Here is an 18,097-nt window from a genome sequence, read left to right as displayed (position 1 = left end):
GAAGAGAGAGAGCAAGACGCTGAAAACCTATTTGAAGAAATAATGACAGAAAACTTCCCCACCTGGTAAAAGAAATAGACTTACAAGTCCAGGAAGCGCACAGAACCCAAAACAAAAGGAATCCAAAGAGGACCACACCAAGACACATCATAATTAAAATGCCAAGGGCAAAAGACAAAGAGAGAATCTTACAAGCAGCAAGAGAAAAACAGTTAGTTACTTACAAGGGAACACCCATACGATTATCAGCTGATTTCTCAACAGAAACTATGCAGGCCAGACGGGAATGGCAAGAAATATTCAAAGTGATGAATAGCAAGAACCTACAACCAAGACTACTCTACCCAGCAAAGTTATCATTCAGAATTGAAGGGCAGATAAAGAGCTTCACAGATAAGAAAAAGCTAAAGGAGTTCATCACCACCAAACCAGTATTACATGAAATGCTGAAAGGTATTATTTAAAAGGAGAAAAAAGAAGAAGAAAGTAAAGATAAAAATTATGAACAACAAATACATACCTATCAACAAGTGAATCTAAAAGTCAAGTGAATTAAAAATATGAAGAACAGAATAGACTGATGAACATAATAGAATCAGGGGCATAGAATGGGAGTGGATTGATAATTCTCAAGGGAAGGGGGTGTCTGTGTGGGGGGTACGGGAAGAGACTGGACAATATCATACACCTATGGATAAGGATAGCGAGGGGGGGAGGTAAGGGCAGAGGGAAGGGTGGGAACCGGGAGGAGGGGAGATACGGGGAAGGGAGGAGAAACAATTGTAATAATCTGAACAATAAAGATTTATTTAAAATAAAATTAAAAAAAGAAACGGAGAAGGACCCAAATAAATAAAACCAGGAACTAAAGCGGAGAAGTAACAACTCACACCACAGAAATACAAAGGATTGTAAGAAAAATACTATGAATAACTATATGACAACAAGATGGACAATGTGCATGAAATGGACAAATTCCTAGAAAAATACAATCTCCCAAAACTGAATCAGGAAGAATCAGAACACCTGAATAGGCCAATAACAACTGAGAAAATAGAAGCAGTAATAAAAAAAACTCTCAGCCCTAGCCAGTTTGGCTCAGTGGATAGACCTGTCAGCCTGTGGACCGAAGGGTCCCAGGTTTGATTCCAGTCAAGGGCGCGTACCTCAGTTGCAGGCTCCTCCCCAGCCAGGGCATGTGCAGGAGGCAATCAATCTATGTGTTTCTCTCACATGGATATTTCTCTCTGTCTTTCCCTATTGCTTCCACTCTCTCTAAAAATCAATGGAAATATCTTCGGGTGAGGATTTAAACACACACACACACACACACACACACACACATACACACACACACACACAACTCCCAGCAAACAAAAGCTCTGGTCTGGATGGCTTCACAGGGGAGTTTTACCAAACATTCAAAGAACTAACACCTATACTCCTCAAACTAACACAAAAAATCCAAGAGGAAGAAATACTTCCAAAACCAGAAAATGACACTACAAAGAGAATTACAGGCCAATATCCCTGATGAACATAGATGCTAAATTCCTCAACAAAATTTTAGCAAATTGGATCCAGCAACACATTTAAAAGATCATACACCATTACCAAGTGGGATTTATTCCAAGGATGCAAGGCTGGTACAATATTTGCAAATCAATAAACGTGATACATCACATAAACAAATTGAGAGACAAAAATCACATGATCATAATGAGAGGGGGGAATAACAGGGGGACTTATAATCTGATAAAGCACCTGAATTAATTTAAAAAATAATCATATTATTTTAAATCTTAGAACACACATATACTTATGTGAATCGGGGATTAAGTTTTTCTTAAGTTTCCTTTTCAAGGCCTGTGCTAAGCGATTAGGGAGATGACTCAGCTGTGAATCCACCAAGCAAAACTGATAAGCATGGTCAGACTGACCCACCAGGTGTCAAAACATCAACTCATTGTGTTGTGGGGTCGAACCCCGGAGTCAAAAATAAGACCACCGGAGGCTGCTAATTGATTGAAAAAAGCAGGAAGGATTTATTGAGCTGGGCAGGACGGCTGAGAGAGCAAGCACCACATGCAGGTAGAGTGCATACTCACGACCGCGCCGTTTCAGGTGTAGGCAGTCTTTTTAAAGGTCCAAACCACAAAAATTTTCCTTTGTTCTAAATTCTAAATTCTAAATGCTGGGAACCGCCCGCAGGGGGGTTCCCAGCCACATCCTGCTGTACATTGGAATGTGGCCCTATCTTGTGAAAGCAAATAGTACAGAAGCAGAACTGAGCAATTAATAATCTCTAAAGGTTATCTGCAGTTTCAACTCCTGGAGCTACTGAGTCAATGGGAATTAATCTCCTATGGTTCTGGTCCACAGGCACAGGAAAATTACCTTTGTGAGTTTCCAGGTCTCAGTCTGGAAACTGAGGTAACTACCCTATTGTTTAAGCAAGTAAGTGGGTGCAGCAGCCAGAATAGCAGGGTTAAAATTCAAACAGCAGTTTTTACCTAAGTATGGTTGCTACCATACTTCAATTGTAGAAGAATGGGGCCACATGCTGACCTGACAAGCTCAGGGGAGGCCTGCATGGCAGTCTTGCAAACTCAGAGACCTAAAGTAACCACACAGGATGGTCTGAAATTAAACTTTAACTAAAAGCAGTGATGGTGGGTAGTCACCTCCTAGGCCAGTATCTTCACTGACAAGGTCAACCTTTACCTTAACTGAGCCTATCTGTCTTTTTGCATCTATGATAACATACCCATGAAATGTCTGGGTAACTTGTAACTTCCCTTTTTCTGGACCCCTTGGGGCACAACCTAATATGCTTGGCCAGCAGGACAGAGACCACAAATTCCTTCATTGTTATCATGTTAATTGTTGACTGTTGGCTATCCTGCAACCACATAAGTATGTGTCTATCATTTTACTTTTTATCCAATCCCAGAGGTTTCCTGTTGTAGTAACATATAGAAATGTTTAAAAATGCTTTTAAAATGCCTTAAAAATGTTAAGAAGGTTTTTAAATATTTAAATTAACTTCCTTGAAACTTAAAGTGTGATATTAAGGACACATTCCCCACTGCCCTGAAGCGTGTGTACCTCATAGATGAGGATTTGAACTTCAGTTACTGACTCAGAGTGACTTGTCAAGATAACCATTTGAATGAGTGATGTACTCTCCCTAGATAACCACATGTAGCCCCTTGCCATGTTTGAGATTAACAAGTGTGCATTGACGTAATTCATGGATAGCCACCTGGACTGCTGTGGGTTCGGTGCAGTTTTTAAAAATGGGGTCCAGACCAGCCAACGTGATCGCCTGTCAAGACAGCCACAAAGGCACATCCTTTTATCGCCGCTCCAGCTCCTCTTCCTGCCAGACGACAGAAAAACAGCTAGTACCTCCTGATCGAGACACGACTGAGCTTCGGGTGAGGAACACCGGCCCCCTGCATCCGGACCAGCCCAGCCCAGCTGCCGGACCCCAGAGGACAGCACACTGGGATCCCATTTAAGCCTGTACTGAAGCACCAGGAATTGTGTAAGTAATAAAGTGCTGTGTGATTTGCAACTGCGTAATGTTAACGAAAAAAAAACATTGAAACCTGTAAAGAATTTTAGTGAGTTTATTTGAGCCAAACTGTCGACATATGCCGGGAAGCAGAACCTCAATGAATTGAGATAATGCTCCGAAGAATGGTGGGTTACATCTGTATTTATACATTGCCATCAAAGGAGGGACATAGGTGGGCTACATGAAATTCATTGGATAAAGTCAAACGGTGGGAAACCCCTGGGATTGGACAAAAAGTAAAATGATGGACACATACTTAGGTGGGTACAGGAACAATTAACATGATAATGAAGGAATTTGAGGCATCTGTCCTGGCACCCACCACATTTGGTTGTGCCCCAGGGGCTCCAGCAAAAGAAGGAAGTTACAAGTTACCCAGACATCTCACAGATATGTTATCTTAGAGGCAAAAGGGCAAATGGGCTCAGTAAAGAAGATCTAAGTTGATCTTTGTCAGGGAAGATATCGGCCCAGGACATGACTGCCCACTATAACCTGTTTGTAGTTAAATATTTAATTTTCAGACCATCTTTTGTGGTTATTCTAGGTCTCTGAGTTTTCAAGACTGCCACACAGGCCTCCCCTGAGCTTGTCAGGTTAGCAGGTGGCTTCTTTCGTTCACAATATGTTTCATGTGGTGTAATTCCTCCGGCAGTTAATTGAATTATTTTGCATACGCTTAAAATTTAAATTAAAACTTCTGGTCTTTTTGGTCCCAAGCCTGCCCTTGGTCCTGCTTGCATAGAGTAGCCTCTTTGCTAGCAACTACTTGAATGTCCCACACCTGCACCGTTAAAGTTTATCTCAAAGGACACCTTAAATAAACACCCCAGATCTTTCCCGGGATCTATGTGGAACATTTTCCCACTTTGCTTTCTCCCACCTCTCTAATCTATCACCAAAGGATTTCATGTAACCCACCTACATCCCCTTCTTTGATTGCAATGTATAAAAATAGATGAAAAAAAACTCCATTCTCTGGAGCATTATCCCAATACGTTGAGATTTTGCTTCCCGACAATTGTCGACAGTTTGGCTCAAATAAAGTCACAAAAATTCTTTACAGGTTTGAATGTTTTTACATTAACATCATCAACATCATCTCATTGCCTGATTACTAAATGACAGTGGCTGACATCTGCAGACCTCCAGGGCTCACCTAGCTGCATTTCATTCCCAGCCTCACCCCAGCCCCTTCTCCTTTATAATCCTGTCCCCTGCACCTTGCTGTAAGATAGGATTTGAATGCTTATAAGTGCCCTGTCTTCTTGGTTGGCTAGCCTTCTCAATAAACGCCTTATATGATTAAAAAAAAAAAATCACATGATCATATCAGTAGACGCAGAAAAAGCATTTGAAAAAATCCAGCACCCATTTTTGGTAAAAACTCTCAGCAAAGTGACAATAGAGGGACCATATCTCAATATAATAAAGGCCATATATGACAAACCTATAGCCAACATCATACTCAATGGCCAAAAACTAAATCCATTTCCCCTAAGAACAGGAAAAAGACAGGGATGTCTGCTTTCACCACTCTTATTCAACATGGAAGTCCTAGCCATAGTGATCAAACAAGAAGAAGAAATAAAAGGCATCCAAATTGGAAAGGAGGAAGTAAAACTCTCATTATTTACAGATGACATGACATTGTACATAGAAAATACTAAAGACTCCACCAAAAACTACTACATTTAATAAATGAATTTGGCAATGTAGCAGGATACAAAATCAACACCCCAAAATCAATGACTTTTTTATACATCAATAATGGATTCTCAGAAAGAAAAACTAAACAAACAACCCCATTTACCATTGCAACAACAACAATAATTAAGATACTTAGGAATAAACTTAACCAAGGAGGTAAAAGACTTGTACTCAGAAAACTATAGGACATTGAAAAAAGAGATGGAGGAAGATATAAACAAGTTCATGGATTCATAGTGAAGCATAGTAATTTTTCCTTTGGAAAACTGCTGTTTGAACTACTCTGTTATTCTTTGACAGTCTCTTATTCTGTAGGTCTACTCTGTTATTTTTAGATAGTCTCTTATTCTGTAAAATAACTGTTTTAGTTTGAATAATAGAAAAGATAAACTTAACTGTCTGACCTTGAAGCTAGCCATCTAACATAAGGGGCTGATACACTGATATTGATGCCAGATGTTTGTATAGATATGTACTCAAGGTTACAGGTGTCTGTATACATATGATATGTACTCAAGGTTACAAGTTGTCTATATAGATATGACAGGTGTTTGTTAGATATGATATATACTCAAGGTTACAAACCGAAAAAAAAAATAACTTACACAAAGAACTAGAAGGATATAAAAAGGAATACTCCTTCCTGTCTTTGTTCAGAATTTGACAGAGGTAATCTGCTCTGAACCCATGAGCAATAAAGATGACTCCTAACTAATTGGCTCATTAAGGCATCTTGTCTAGCTCACTGATTTGCGATACAACAATATAATTAACATAATTAAAATGTCCAGCCGAAACCGGTTTGGCTCAGTGGATAGAGCATTGGCCTGCGGACTTAAGGGTCCCAGGTTCAATTCCGGTCAAGGGCATGTACCTTGGTTGCGGGCACATCCCCAGTAGGGGGTGTGCAAGAGGCAGCTGATCGATGTTTCTCTCTCATCGATGTTTCTAACTCTCTATCCCTCTCTCTTCCTCTCTGTAAAAAATCAATAAAATATATTTAAAAAAAATAAAATAAAACGTCCATACTACACAAGGCAATCTATAGATTCAATGCAATCCCTATTAAAATACCAAAGACATATTTCACAGGTCTAGAACAAATACTCCAAAAATTTAGATGGAACCAAAAAATACCCCAAATAGCCACAGCAATCTCAAGAAAGAAGAACAAAGTTGGAGGAATCACAATACCAGATATCAAATTATACTACAAAGCCATCGTAATCAGAACAGCCTGGTACTGGCACAAGAATAGGCATATAGATCAATGGGATAGAACAGAGAACCCAGAAATTGACCCAAGCCATTATGCTCAATTAATATTTGACAAAGGAGGCAAGAGCATACAATGGAGTCAAGACAGTCTCCTCAATAAATGATGTTGGAAAATTGGACAGATACATGGAAAGAAATGAAACTAGACCACCAACTTACACCATACACAAAAATAAACTCAAAATGGATAAAGGACTTAACTCTAAGTCGGGAAACCATAAGAATCCTAGAAGAAACCATAAGCAGCAAAATGTCAGACATCTCTTGTAGCAATATGTTTACAGATACATCTCCTAGGGCCGTGGTCGGCAAACTCATTAGTCAACAGAGCCAAATATCAACAGTACAACGACTGAAATTTCTTTGAGAGCCAATTTTTTTAAACTTAAACTTCTTCTAACGCCACTTCTTCAAAATAGACTCGCCCAGGCCATGGTATTTTGTGGAAGCGCCACACTCAAGGGGCCAAAGAGCCGCATGTGGCTCGTGAGCTGCAGTTTGCCGACCACGGTCCTAGGGAAAAGGAAACTAAGGAGAAAATAAACAAATGGGACTACATCAAAATAAAAAGCTTCTGCACAGCAAAAGAAACCATCAACAAAACAACAAGAAAGCCCACTGCATAGGAGAACATATTTGACAATGATATGTCTGATAAAGGGTTAATATCCAAAATATATAAGAAACTCACACAACTTAAGGAAGACAAACAATCCCATTAAAAAATGGGCAAAAGGTGCTGGCTTCAGCAGCACATATACTAAAATTGAAATGATACCAAGATTAGCATGGCCCCTATGCAAGGATGACATGCAAATTTGTGAAGCATTTCGTATTTTTTAAAAAACAAAAAGAAGCCCTAGCTGGTTTGGCTCAGTGGATAGAGCGTGCACCTTCGGACTGAAAGGTCGTGGGTTCAATTCCAGTCAAGGGCACATGCCTGGGTTGTGGGCTTGATCCTCAGTGGGGGGCGTGCAGAAGGCAGCCAATCAATGATTCTTTCTCATCATTAATGTTTCTATCTCCCTCTCCCTTCCTCTCTGAAATCAATAAAAATGAAAGAAAGAAAGAAAGAAAGAAAGAAAGAAAGAAAGAAAGAAAGAAAGAAAGAAAGAAAGAAAGAAAGGAAGGAAGGAAGGAAAGAAGGAAGAAAGAAAGGGGCAAAGGTCCTAAAGAGACACTTCTCCAAAGAGGACATACAGATGGCCAAAAGACATATGGAAAAATGCTCAAAGTCACCGATCATCAGAGAGATGCAAATTAAAACAACAATGAGGTATCACCTCACACCTGTCAAAATGGCTACCATCAACAAATTAACAAATGACAAGTGATGGCTAGGATGTGGAGAAAAGGGAACCCTAGTGCACTGCTGGTGGGAATGCAGACTGGTGCAGCCATTATGGAAAATAGTATGGAGTTTCCTCCAAAAATTAAATATGGAACTGCCATTGGACCCAGTGATGCCACTTCTAGGACTATATCCTAAGAAACCTGAAACATCAATCAGAAAGAAAGTATGCACCCCTATGTTCATAGCAGCATAATTTACAATAGCTAAGATCTGGAAACAGCCCAAGGGCCCATCAGTAGATGAGTGGATAAAAAGCTGTGGTACATTTACACCATGGAATACTATGCAGCAGTAAAAAAGAAGGATCTCTTACCCTTTGAGACAGCATGGAGGGACCTGGAGACTATCATGCTAAGTGAAATAAGCCAGTCAGAGAAAGACAAGCATCACATGATCTCACTCGTATATGGAATCTAACGAACAAAATAAACTGATCAACAAAATAGATCCAGAGACAAAGAAGCATAGAACAGACTTCGGAATCTGAGGGAAGGTGGGGGAGGGTGAGTGGGTGGAAAGTGATCAACCAAAGAACTTGTATGCATATATGCATAACCCATGGACACAAAAAATAGGGTGCTGAAAGCCTGGGGTAGGGGGCGGGATGGTTTGGAGGGGGTAAATGGGGAAGGAAAGGGGGACATATGGAATACTTTCAACAATAAAGATTTAATTAATAAAATAAAATTACAGACTATTTGGAAATAATAATAAATAAACTATATATGGGATGTAGTCTAGGGACTACACAGAGAATAACAATTACATGTATTTATTAGAAAGCAAGAGAAATACAAAAAAAATAAGGTCACAGGCATATACTAGTAAATCAAAATGTCAAAACAAGGGTAATGAAATGACCTCCCAAAAAAATAGAAGAAAAAAAACAAAAGATAGCCCAGCCAGCGTGGCTCAGTGGTTGAGCATTGACCTAGGGACCAGGAGGTCATGGCTCCATTCTGGATCTGGGCATATGCCCGGGGTTGTGGGCTTTATCCCCAGTGTGGGGTGTGCAGGAGGCAGCCAATCAATGATTCTCTCTCGTCATTGATGTTTCTATTTCTCTCTCCTTCTCCCTTCCTCTCTGAAATCAATAAAAACATATATTTTTTTAAAAACTAAAAGATACCCACGCGACCCTGGGTCCGGGTGAGGCCACGCGCCCCTGGGTCCGGGGGAAGCTAGATCCCGGGTCCGGGTGAGGCCGTGTGCCCCTGGATCTGGGTGAGGCTGGGTCCCAGGCCCGGGTGAGGCCACATGCCCCTGGGTTCGGGTAAGGCCACGCGCCCCTGGGTCTGGGAGAGGCCACACGCCCCTGGGTCCGGGTGAGGCCACGTGCCCCTGGGTCCGGGTGAGGCCACGCGCCCCTGGGTCCAGGTGAGGCTGGATCCCGGGTCCGGGTGAGGCCGTGTGCCCCTGGATCCGGGTGAGCCTGGGTCCCGGGTCCAGGTGAGGCCATGGCCCCTGGATCCGGGTGAGGCTGGGTCCCCGGTCCGGGGGAAGCCACGCGCACCTGGGTCCAGGTGAGGCCACGCACCCCCTGGGTCCGGGTGAGGCCACGTGCCCCTGGGTCCGGGTGAGGCTGGGTCCCGGGTCCAGGTGAGGCCATGTGCCCCTGGGTCCGGGTGAGGCTGGGTCCCGGGTCCGGGGGAAGCCGCGCGCACCTGGGTCCAGGTGAGGCCACGCACCCCCTGGGTCCGGGTGAGGCCACGTGCCCCTGGGTCCGGATGAAGCCGTGCCCCTGGGTCCGGCCGAGACCCAACCAGAGGGAATCGAACCTGCATTACCACCATTTGTCCACCATCCAGAGCAGAGGGGTCAATGCCGACATGTACTCATAAGGAACTGGTGGACATTGATATTGGGTCTCAAAAGAACTGTTGGTCTAGAAAGAAACTCACTACAGACTGATTCATTTGCCTGTCAGCATAACTATTATTGCTCATCTCACATTCAGTTCATATAAGTATATCTCTAGTGACACATGGTTCCGCTCATCTAGGGGAAATGATGAACAACATAGACTGATGAACAAGAACAGAACCAGAAACAAGGAGGCATCGATCGGACTATCGGGCCTCAGAGGGAGGATAGGGGAGGGTGGGGGGAGGGGAGAGAGATCAACCAAAGGTCTTGTGTGCATGCATATGAGCCTAACCAATGGTTAAGTTCAACAGGGGGTTGGGGCATCCGTGGGGAGGGGTGTGGGATGGGAATGGGGGGATGAGGACAAATATGTGACACCTTAATCAATAAAGAAATTTAAAAAAATAAATAAATAAAATAAAAACTAAAAGATAAAAAAAACACAACAGGAAAATAGGTAGACCTGTTAAAAATGTTAAAACCACAATAGCTTTTTCTTTCAGAATGTCAATGAAATGATCTAGTTTTAGCAAGACTTCAAAAGAAAAAAATGAAGGAAGAAGAAAAAAGACGAACACATAAGTAATATCAGAAACAATAAAAGTAATAACAACAGTTGTAAGGTTTAAAGATTATCACGCATAGTTTAAACCAATAGATATGAAAATACAGATGAAATGAATATTTTTCCAGGAAAATATAAATGACCAAAATTGACTTGTCTACTTAAGTAGAGAACATGAATAGACAGCATCAGAATACATTTTTACACATCTATTCCCCACAAACGTCCAGGTGTGTCTTTCTCACATCGATGTTTCTCTCTCTCTCTCTGTCTCTCTCTCTCTCTCTGTCTCTCTCTCTCTCTCTGTCTCTCTCTCTCTCTGTCTCTCTCTGTCTCTCTCTCTCTTCCCCTTTCTCTCTCCCTTTCCCATAATCTCCCTCCCTCCCTTCCACTCTCTCTAAAAATCAATGGAAAAAATATCCTTGGGTGAGGATTACAAAATAAAAAGTGTGTACAGAGATGGGCACCATTAAACCCTGCTGCTCCAAGTACCAAACCCTTACATGCATGTTTCCTGTTACCCAACAATCCTCATCTGTTCTAAGGAAATAAATGCATAAATGCACAGCATACATTCACTGCAGTGTGTTTTTTTTTTTGTTGTTGTTGTTGTTTTGTTTTTTAAAATATTTTTTATTGATTTTTTACAGAGAGGAAGGGAGAGGGATAGAGAGTTAGAAACATCGATCAGCTGCCTCCTGCACACTCCCTACTGGGGATGTGCCCGCAACCAAGGTACATGCCCTTGACGGGAATCGAACCTGGGACCTTTCAGTCCGCAGGCTGACGCTCTATCCACTGAGCCAAACCAGTTTCGGTGACTGCAGCATTTTTTGTAACAGTGGATTTCATGCATATCAGAAAGTGCACAAGACAGAAACAGTGCCCAGAGCAATAGGAGTGGAGCAATGTGGAGTGATCTGTGCAAGCTTCAGAGCCAAGTCTGAACAGGGACACTGCCCATGGCTGGGCCTTGCTGGGCCCTCCTCCCCACCCCCCAAGCATGTTCTCAGAACTGCACCCAGGTGTATGGTGTGCAACTTCCCAGGTGTGCGGCCACCTGGAAGCTCTGTCCCCCGTTAGGCCTGATTGTGCAATGGAGGGCTTGGTCTCCTTGTCCTATGTTCTTGGAGGAACTCACCACTCTTCTGGTCGCTTCCTCCCACCTCCCAGCTGTGGTTGTTGAGGACAGTGGCCCACGAGCGGAGGAAAGGGTCCTGGCTGGCCACCCATATCCACTGAGGGCTTCCCCACCTCCCAGCAGCCCCTCCCCTCCCAACCCAATGGTGGGCAAACATTTCAGTCATCATCAGACCAGGTCAACTCTCAATTACGTTCCCCTTGTGCTTCTTCCAGAGGCAGGCACTCACAATAGGGTTGCACTGACTCTGTAGACGGCCTTAGTCTCAAACTTGGGAAGGGGCTACTATTTGCCTCGTGGGCCTTGTGAAGAAGGAAACATACCTGTTCGCTTGTAGCTGGGAATTCACATACTTGCCAGGTCCTAGGCCTGATTTAAGTACAGAGTTGGGTGGCCAACTCAGGCTATGAAGGTTCCTTTTAAAAAGCCTTTAGAGTGACACTGTCAATCTTACACACGTGGAAAGCCAATCCCGAAAGAACCAAGAGGAAGACAGAAGGGTCTCCTACAAAGGACCTCTAGAGAAGGAAGGTCCCTTGGCAGAAAAAAGAAGCCCAATTTTTTGTTTTGTTTTTAGTAACTCTTTATTGTTGAAAGTATTACATATGTCCCCTTCCCCCCCCACCATTCACCCCCTCCAGCCCGACCCCGCCCCCCACCCCACCCCCCACCCTGACCAGGCCTTCAGCACCCTATTGTCTGTGTCCATGGGTTATGTGTATGTGCATAGAAGGTCTTTGGTTGATTACCTCCCAGTCACCCACCCTCCCCCACCTTCCCTCCGAGATTTTGCACTCTGTTCCATAAGGAAGCCCATTTTTTTAAAAAAAGTCTTTTGCTCAATTTTTCTGGCAGCATTTTCCCGATGACCCTTTACCTTGGCTCCATCAGGGATGGATTGGGACTCAAGGCAGTTGAACTCAGGATGCTGATGGGGCCAGCCTGGCAGCTCTTGTCAGGTCTTGTTAGGGCCAGGGTCGGGCCCTTTCAAGAAAAGCTGTTTCTAGCTAATGATTTGTCAAAGCATAATTTTGTTAAATTACAACATGAGCCCAGCCAGGGTGGCTCAGTGGTTGAGCATCAACCTATGAACCAGGAGGTCAGAGCACATGCCCGAGTTGTGGGCTCAGTCCCCAGTAAGGGGCATGAAGGAAGCAGCTGATCAATGATTCTCTCTTAATATTGATGTTTCTGTCTCTCTCTCCCTCTCCCCTCCTCTCTGAAATCAACAAAAACATATTTAAAAAATAAAGTAGCCCTAGCTGGTTTGGCACAGTGGATACAGCATTGGCCTGCGGACTGAAGGGTCCTGGGTTCAATTCTAGTCCAGAGCACATGCCCGGGTTGCAGGCTTGAACCCCAGTATGGGATGTGCAGGAAGCCACCAATCAATGATTCTCTCTCATCATTGATGTTTCTATCTCTCTCTTCCTCTCCCTCTCCCTTCCTCTCTGAAATCAATAAAAAAAAAATATTGTAAAAAATAAATAAATAAAATAAAATTACAACACGAGGCATTCAAATACAAAATAAACATATATCAATGATTTTATTCAATCCATTAATTTATGAGGGAACCAATAATATGGTAAAGACTGGATCACGCCCTAACCGGTTTGGCTCAGTGGATAGAGCGTCTGCCTTCGGACTGAAAGGTCCCAGGTTCAATTCCGGTCAAGGGCGTGTACCTTGGTTGCGGGCACATCCCCAGGGGGTGTGCAGGAGGCGGCTGATCGATGTTTCTCTCTCATTGATATTCCTAACTCTCTATACCTCTCCCTTCTTCTCTGTAAAAAAAATCAATAAAGTATATTAAAAAAAAAAAAAAAGACTGGCTCAGAAAGCACTTGAGGAATTGGAGATATAGGGGGCAGCCTAATATAGAAATGTTGGGATAAGATTCCTGGCTTAAATACAGAAGTGGTTAATGTTCCATGGGGCAATACATTTGGGACTATTTTTTTATTAGAGAGAAATTATTTTCAACTCTGCTGGACAAAAATCTACAAGTTAGATATGCAAGTGCACTAAGCCTGGGACCTTCAAGTAATGGTAAACAGTGGTCAAAAATGTCCACTCAGCCCTAGCCGGCTTGGCTCAGTGGATAAAAGAGTTGTCCTATGGACTGAAGAGTCCCCGGTTCAATTCCAGCCAAGGGCACATGCCCAGGTTGCAGGCTCAATCCCCAGTAGGGGCCATGTAGGAGGCTGCCGATCAATGATTCTCCCTCATCATTGATGTTTCTATCTCTCTCTTCCTCTCCCTTCCTCTCTGAAATTGATAAAAATACATATTTTTAAAATGTCCACTCAAATAAATAAAGAATCCTTGTTTGTGCCAGTGGCCCCACATGTCAATGAAAGCATGCATTGCCCACATTTTTGCCTTATTTAGAAACTTTAAATACTTTTTCTTAAAATGGCTTCACCCTAACAGAACAAACAGGTGCTATTTGTTAGCCCAGTGATGGCGAACCTATGACACGCGTGTCAGCACTGACACGCATAGCCATTTCTGATGACACGCGGCTGCCTCAGCGGCCGCATGCCGAGAATGAAACATTTGCTGCTCCTAAGGATGAAACATTTGCGAAATAATGTTTTTTCCTCAAAGTGACACACTACCCGAGTTATGCTCAGTTTTTTGGCGAAGTTTGACACACCTGACACATCAAGCTCAAAAGGTTGCCCATCACTGTGTTAGCCAAAGGAGCCAGGAGAGGCGGTGGCTGACCCAGGGCTGCCCTGGGCAGCAGGAGGTTTGGTGCCCTTGGGTGTAAAACACTATCTTTCAGAAACGACCTCATCATTTTCCCCATTACAACCTCGTTATGTGTGAGTGCCCCACGTTGGGCTGCCAGTTGTGAGTGCCCCCACCCCCCACGTCCTGCGTGGTTCAGGGTTCAGGTTCAGGGTTCAGGCTCTGGAGGAGGCCGCACACAAATGAAAGAGACTAGAAAATATAAATTTGGAAATATTGGGGGCCAGGCAGGAGCCCAACTCAAGGGGAAGGACTCCACCCCGCTCTGGCCTTGCCATCTCTTTTATTCAGATTGTGGGATACACCCATAGCCCTTAGGCAGGCAATTCCAATAATAGCCAATCAGCAAGGATTTCCATAAAACTAAAAGGTGGAAGTTGCTTTAGCTACCATTGTCTCAACTAAACAGTGGGTGGTTGGCTCTGACCTTGCAGAGCTTCAAGGTTGACCAGCCTTCCGGGTTCCTTGTCCACACCTCTCTGCCGGTGAGGACCATGGGCGGCTTCCAACAGGTGTGTAACTCAGTCTCTGGAGATTCTGAGCTTGGGCTGGCTCTTTGCAAAAGCGTCATCAAGGGGCCCCCGCCAAAGCCATCCACTGCCCCCTCCAACTGGACAGGCTTCCCATGCGGCTGTGCTCACCTGGCCTGCATCCAGCTGGTGGCGCCTTATTCTACAGGCAGAAGGCATGTTGTGCCAGTTAGAGAGGGTGCGGAGGAGTTCCTGCGAGGTGGGAAGTGCTTGTTGACCTTGGAGAGCTCTTGCTGGCTGGGAGGGGGAGGGTGTGTGCAGCATCCTCTGTCCCTTAGTTCCTCGTTCCTCGGGACCCAGAGAGGTCAGTGGGCTCCCCTCTCTCCCAATGCGGGTGTGCGCTCACTGCCCGTGCGACAAAGGCACCATGATGGGTGCCATGCCAGCTGCCAGCAAGGACTTCCGGTCTGACTTCCTTGGAGAACAAAGGAAGGTGTGTGAAGAGGCAGGTTCAGGGGCCCACACTTTGGTGCGGGGAAAGGTTGTGAAATCAGCAAATCAGTTCCTTCTGCTCCTGAACGGACAGAACAACAACCACCTCCCTTCCTGTCGCTCTCCCCTTGTATGTGTCAACCCACGGCTGCCCGCACTCTTCGTGAGGAGGGATTTCTGCTGGCGCCTGCGAGAAGGCGCCAAGGGCCAGGGAGACTTGGTTCCTGAACTCCAGGAGCCAGAATTGTAGCTGGGAAGAGCAGCACAGTCCCAGGGAGACAGCTGCCACGGTGTCCCATGAGACATTTATGCAAGTTCCCGCCGTAGTGGGCAGACGAAGAGAAGAGGTGTCCCACGGGGGAGGTGAAGTCCACCCGTGACATGGGAAGAGGAACTGTGAGCAGGATCTTGGGGAAAGAGCATGGGTGGGCAGAGAGAAGAGGGGGGTAAGGTGCCACAGGCAAAACCGTGAGCGTGGAAGTGCCAGCTGCATGTGCTTTTCTGGTGACAACTTGGAGCCAAGAATAAAAAGAGAGAAGGTAGGAGAAGCTAGGACGAGCAGCGAGAGGTGGAGATTGAGGTGACAAAACCCCGGGATGGGTCTGAAGAGGAGGGAAGACATTTTATTTTCAAACTCAGGAGCGGAGGTGGCTCTCCATTCTTCCAAGCCCACCTCTGTGCTCACTAGTGTTTTTCTTTCTAATATATTTTTATTGATTTCAGAGAGAAGGGACAGGGAGAGAGGAAGGGACAGGGAGAGGGGAAGGGACAGGGAGAGGGGAAGGGACAGGGAGAGGGGAAGGGACAGGGAGAGAGAGAAACATCAATGATGAAAGAGAATCATTGACTGGCTGCCCCCTGCACGCCCCACAGTGTGGATTCAGCTCCACAACCCATGCATGTGCCCTGACTGGGAATCAAACTGTGCCCTCCTGGTTCATAGGTCGACACTCAACCACTGAGCACACCAGCCTGGCTCTGTGCTCACAAGTTTATCTTAAGCTGCTCTAACTGCCCATTTCTTCTGCCACTTTTCCTTGGCAGAAGAGAAAGATTAAGCTCTGCACGGTATAGTTCAGTAGCCTCCTCCTTCCCTCACTCCCTCAGCACCCCGCCACCACCGCTGGTCCCCCGCCATGTTCCGCGCCGCCCCCTGGTGGTCAGTGCACGTCATAGCGAGGTCATGGCACATACCTAGGTCAGGGGTTCGATCCCTGGTCAGAGCGTGTACAAAAGGCAACCAATTGATGTGTCTCTCTCACATAGATGTTTCTCTCTCTCCCCCATCTCTCTAAAAAAATCAGTAAGCATGTCCTCAGGTGAGAATTAAAGAAAGAAAGAAAGAAAGAAAGAAAGAAAGAAAGAAAGAAAGAAAGAAAGAAAGATGATAGATAAATAGATAGGTAGATAGATAGATAGATAGATGATAGATAGATAGATAGATAGATAGATAGATAGATAGATAGATAGATAGACAGATAGATAGTCAGATAGATAGATAGATAGATAGATAGATAGATAGATAGATAGATAGATGATAGATAGATAGATAGAAAGAAAAAACAAGAGAAAGATGAAGTCATCTACTTGTGAGTTTGGCATGACTATTCCATCTCCACTGGTGCCCGTGCTGTGTGGAGATGGCCTTTACGCAGCCCCTGAATTCCCTCAAATGACCTCATTGTGAGGCTGATGGGCACCAAGGGGAACCGCCTAAAGGACCCAATGGAGAAGCTGTCACGGGTGGGTTCTCATGGTCCAAGGGCAGGAGGGTGTTTCCCTTCCCTCCGAGAGCCCCCTGCTGGTCCAGCCTTCGTCGTTTCTGGATATAAACCTTTATGCATCTCGTGAGGCCTTGGATGGAGATGCCCTGACGTGCAGGCACTGGCAGGTGGGGTCCCTCCCACATCCCCCCAGGACTGTGTCTGGGGCCGCAGAATGGACTCTGCTGCTACCTTTGCAATCTTGCTTCGGCAGCCTCCCCTCTCCCCGGGGGGCCTGGAGGACCCCAGGAAGGCAATGAAAAGCCAGGATAACATTTCCAAACAGCCCCTCCACACCGTTGCCATCTTTCTTCGGCCTGAATTGCTTCCGGTCCTTCACGCTGTCAAAGGGCTCCTGGTTGCTCCAAGAACAACGTGCTCCTGCCCGGTGTGGCATGAGAAGGCCTCGGCGATTTGGTCCTATCTGTTCTCGTCCAGCCTTCCCTCCCACGGGAGATTTCCATACACTGCCCCAGCAAGCCCACAGCCTGTGCTAGTCACAGGCTGCCACGTCCCTCCCTCAGAGCGACCACCTCCTCCCCTGCGCCCTCATCGCTCCCCTGACACTGCCCTGGGGCTAGTGTCCATTTTATGTTTAATCTGTCCCTGAACTCTCCTGTCTCCCAGCCCCAGGGACCTGCCTCCGTCACCTGCGCTCACCACGCGGCCCGTGTGCTGTCCTAGGACATCTCTGCGCACGCGTAAGCCCAGGATGCAGGCACCAGCTGCTTGCCCATAACAGGTCGCCCACCCCACCTGGTCACCCAGAGCCCAGCACCTGCACAGGCCACCGAACAGCAGACATTTCTGCGAGTCCCTGGGCTGTGTGTCCTACAGGTGCTCGACGGCCATGTGCCACTGCTCGGGCCGTCCGGAGGGCGATGTCAGTGCTGGTTGCAGCCAGGTGACTGGCACCTGATCCGCTGCACTCCTCTCTCACTGATGCCCAGGCTGCACAGTGGCCTCTGGCACAACGGGGCGCACCGGGTTAATGGCTGCTTCTTTCCTGAGCTCCATCCTTTAGAGAATTCCCGATGCAGGGCATCTTTTCATTTCCAAGTTCGCGTGACCAGCTCCTGCAGCTTTACTTACGGCAATGACCCCAGTCTATCCCA

The 18,097-nt window shown here is 45.4% G+C and overlaps 1 pseudogene across 1 annotated transcript in view; it reads left to right on the top strand.

Moving 5' to 3' along the window:
* Nucleotides 1–18,097, top strand: part of LOC307100408 (glyceraldehyde-3-phosphate dehydrogenase-like) — a 1,087,365-nt pseudogene that overhangs the window by 1,054,399 nt on the left and 14,869 nt on the right. The gene's annotated exons all lie outside the window — the stretch shown is intronic.

Source organism: Cnephaeus nilssonii (genome assembly GCF_951640355.1).
Source record: "Cnephaeus nilssonii genome assembly, chromosome: 5".
In the NCBI taxonomy this organism is placed as follows: domain Eukaryota; kingdom Metazoa; phylum Chordata; class Mammalia; order Chiroptera; family Vespertilionidae; genus Cnephaeus; species Cnephaeus nilssonii.
This window is presented reverse-complemented; position numbering and strand designations above follow the sequence as displayed.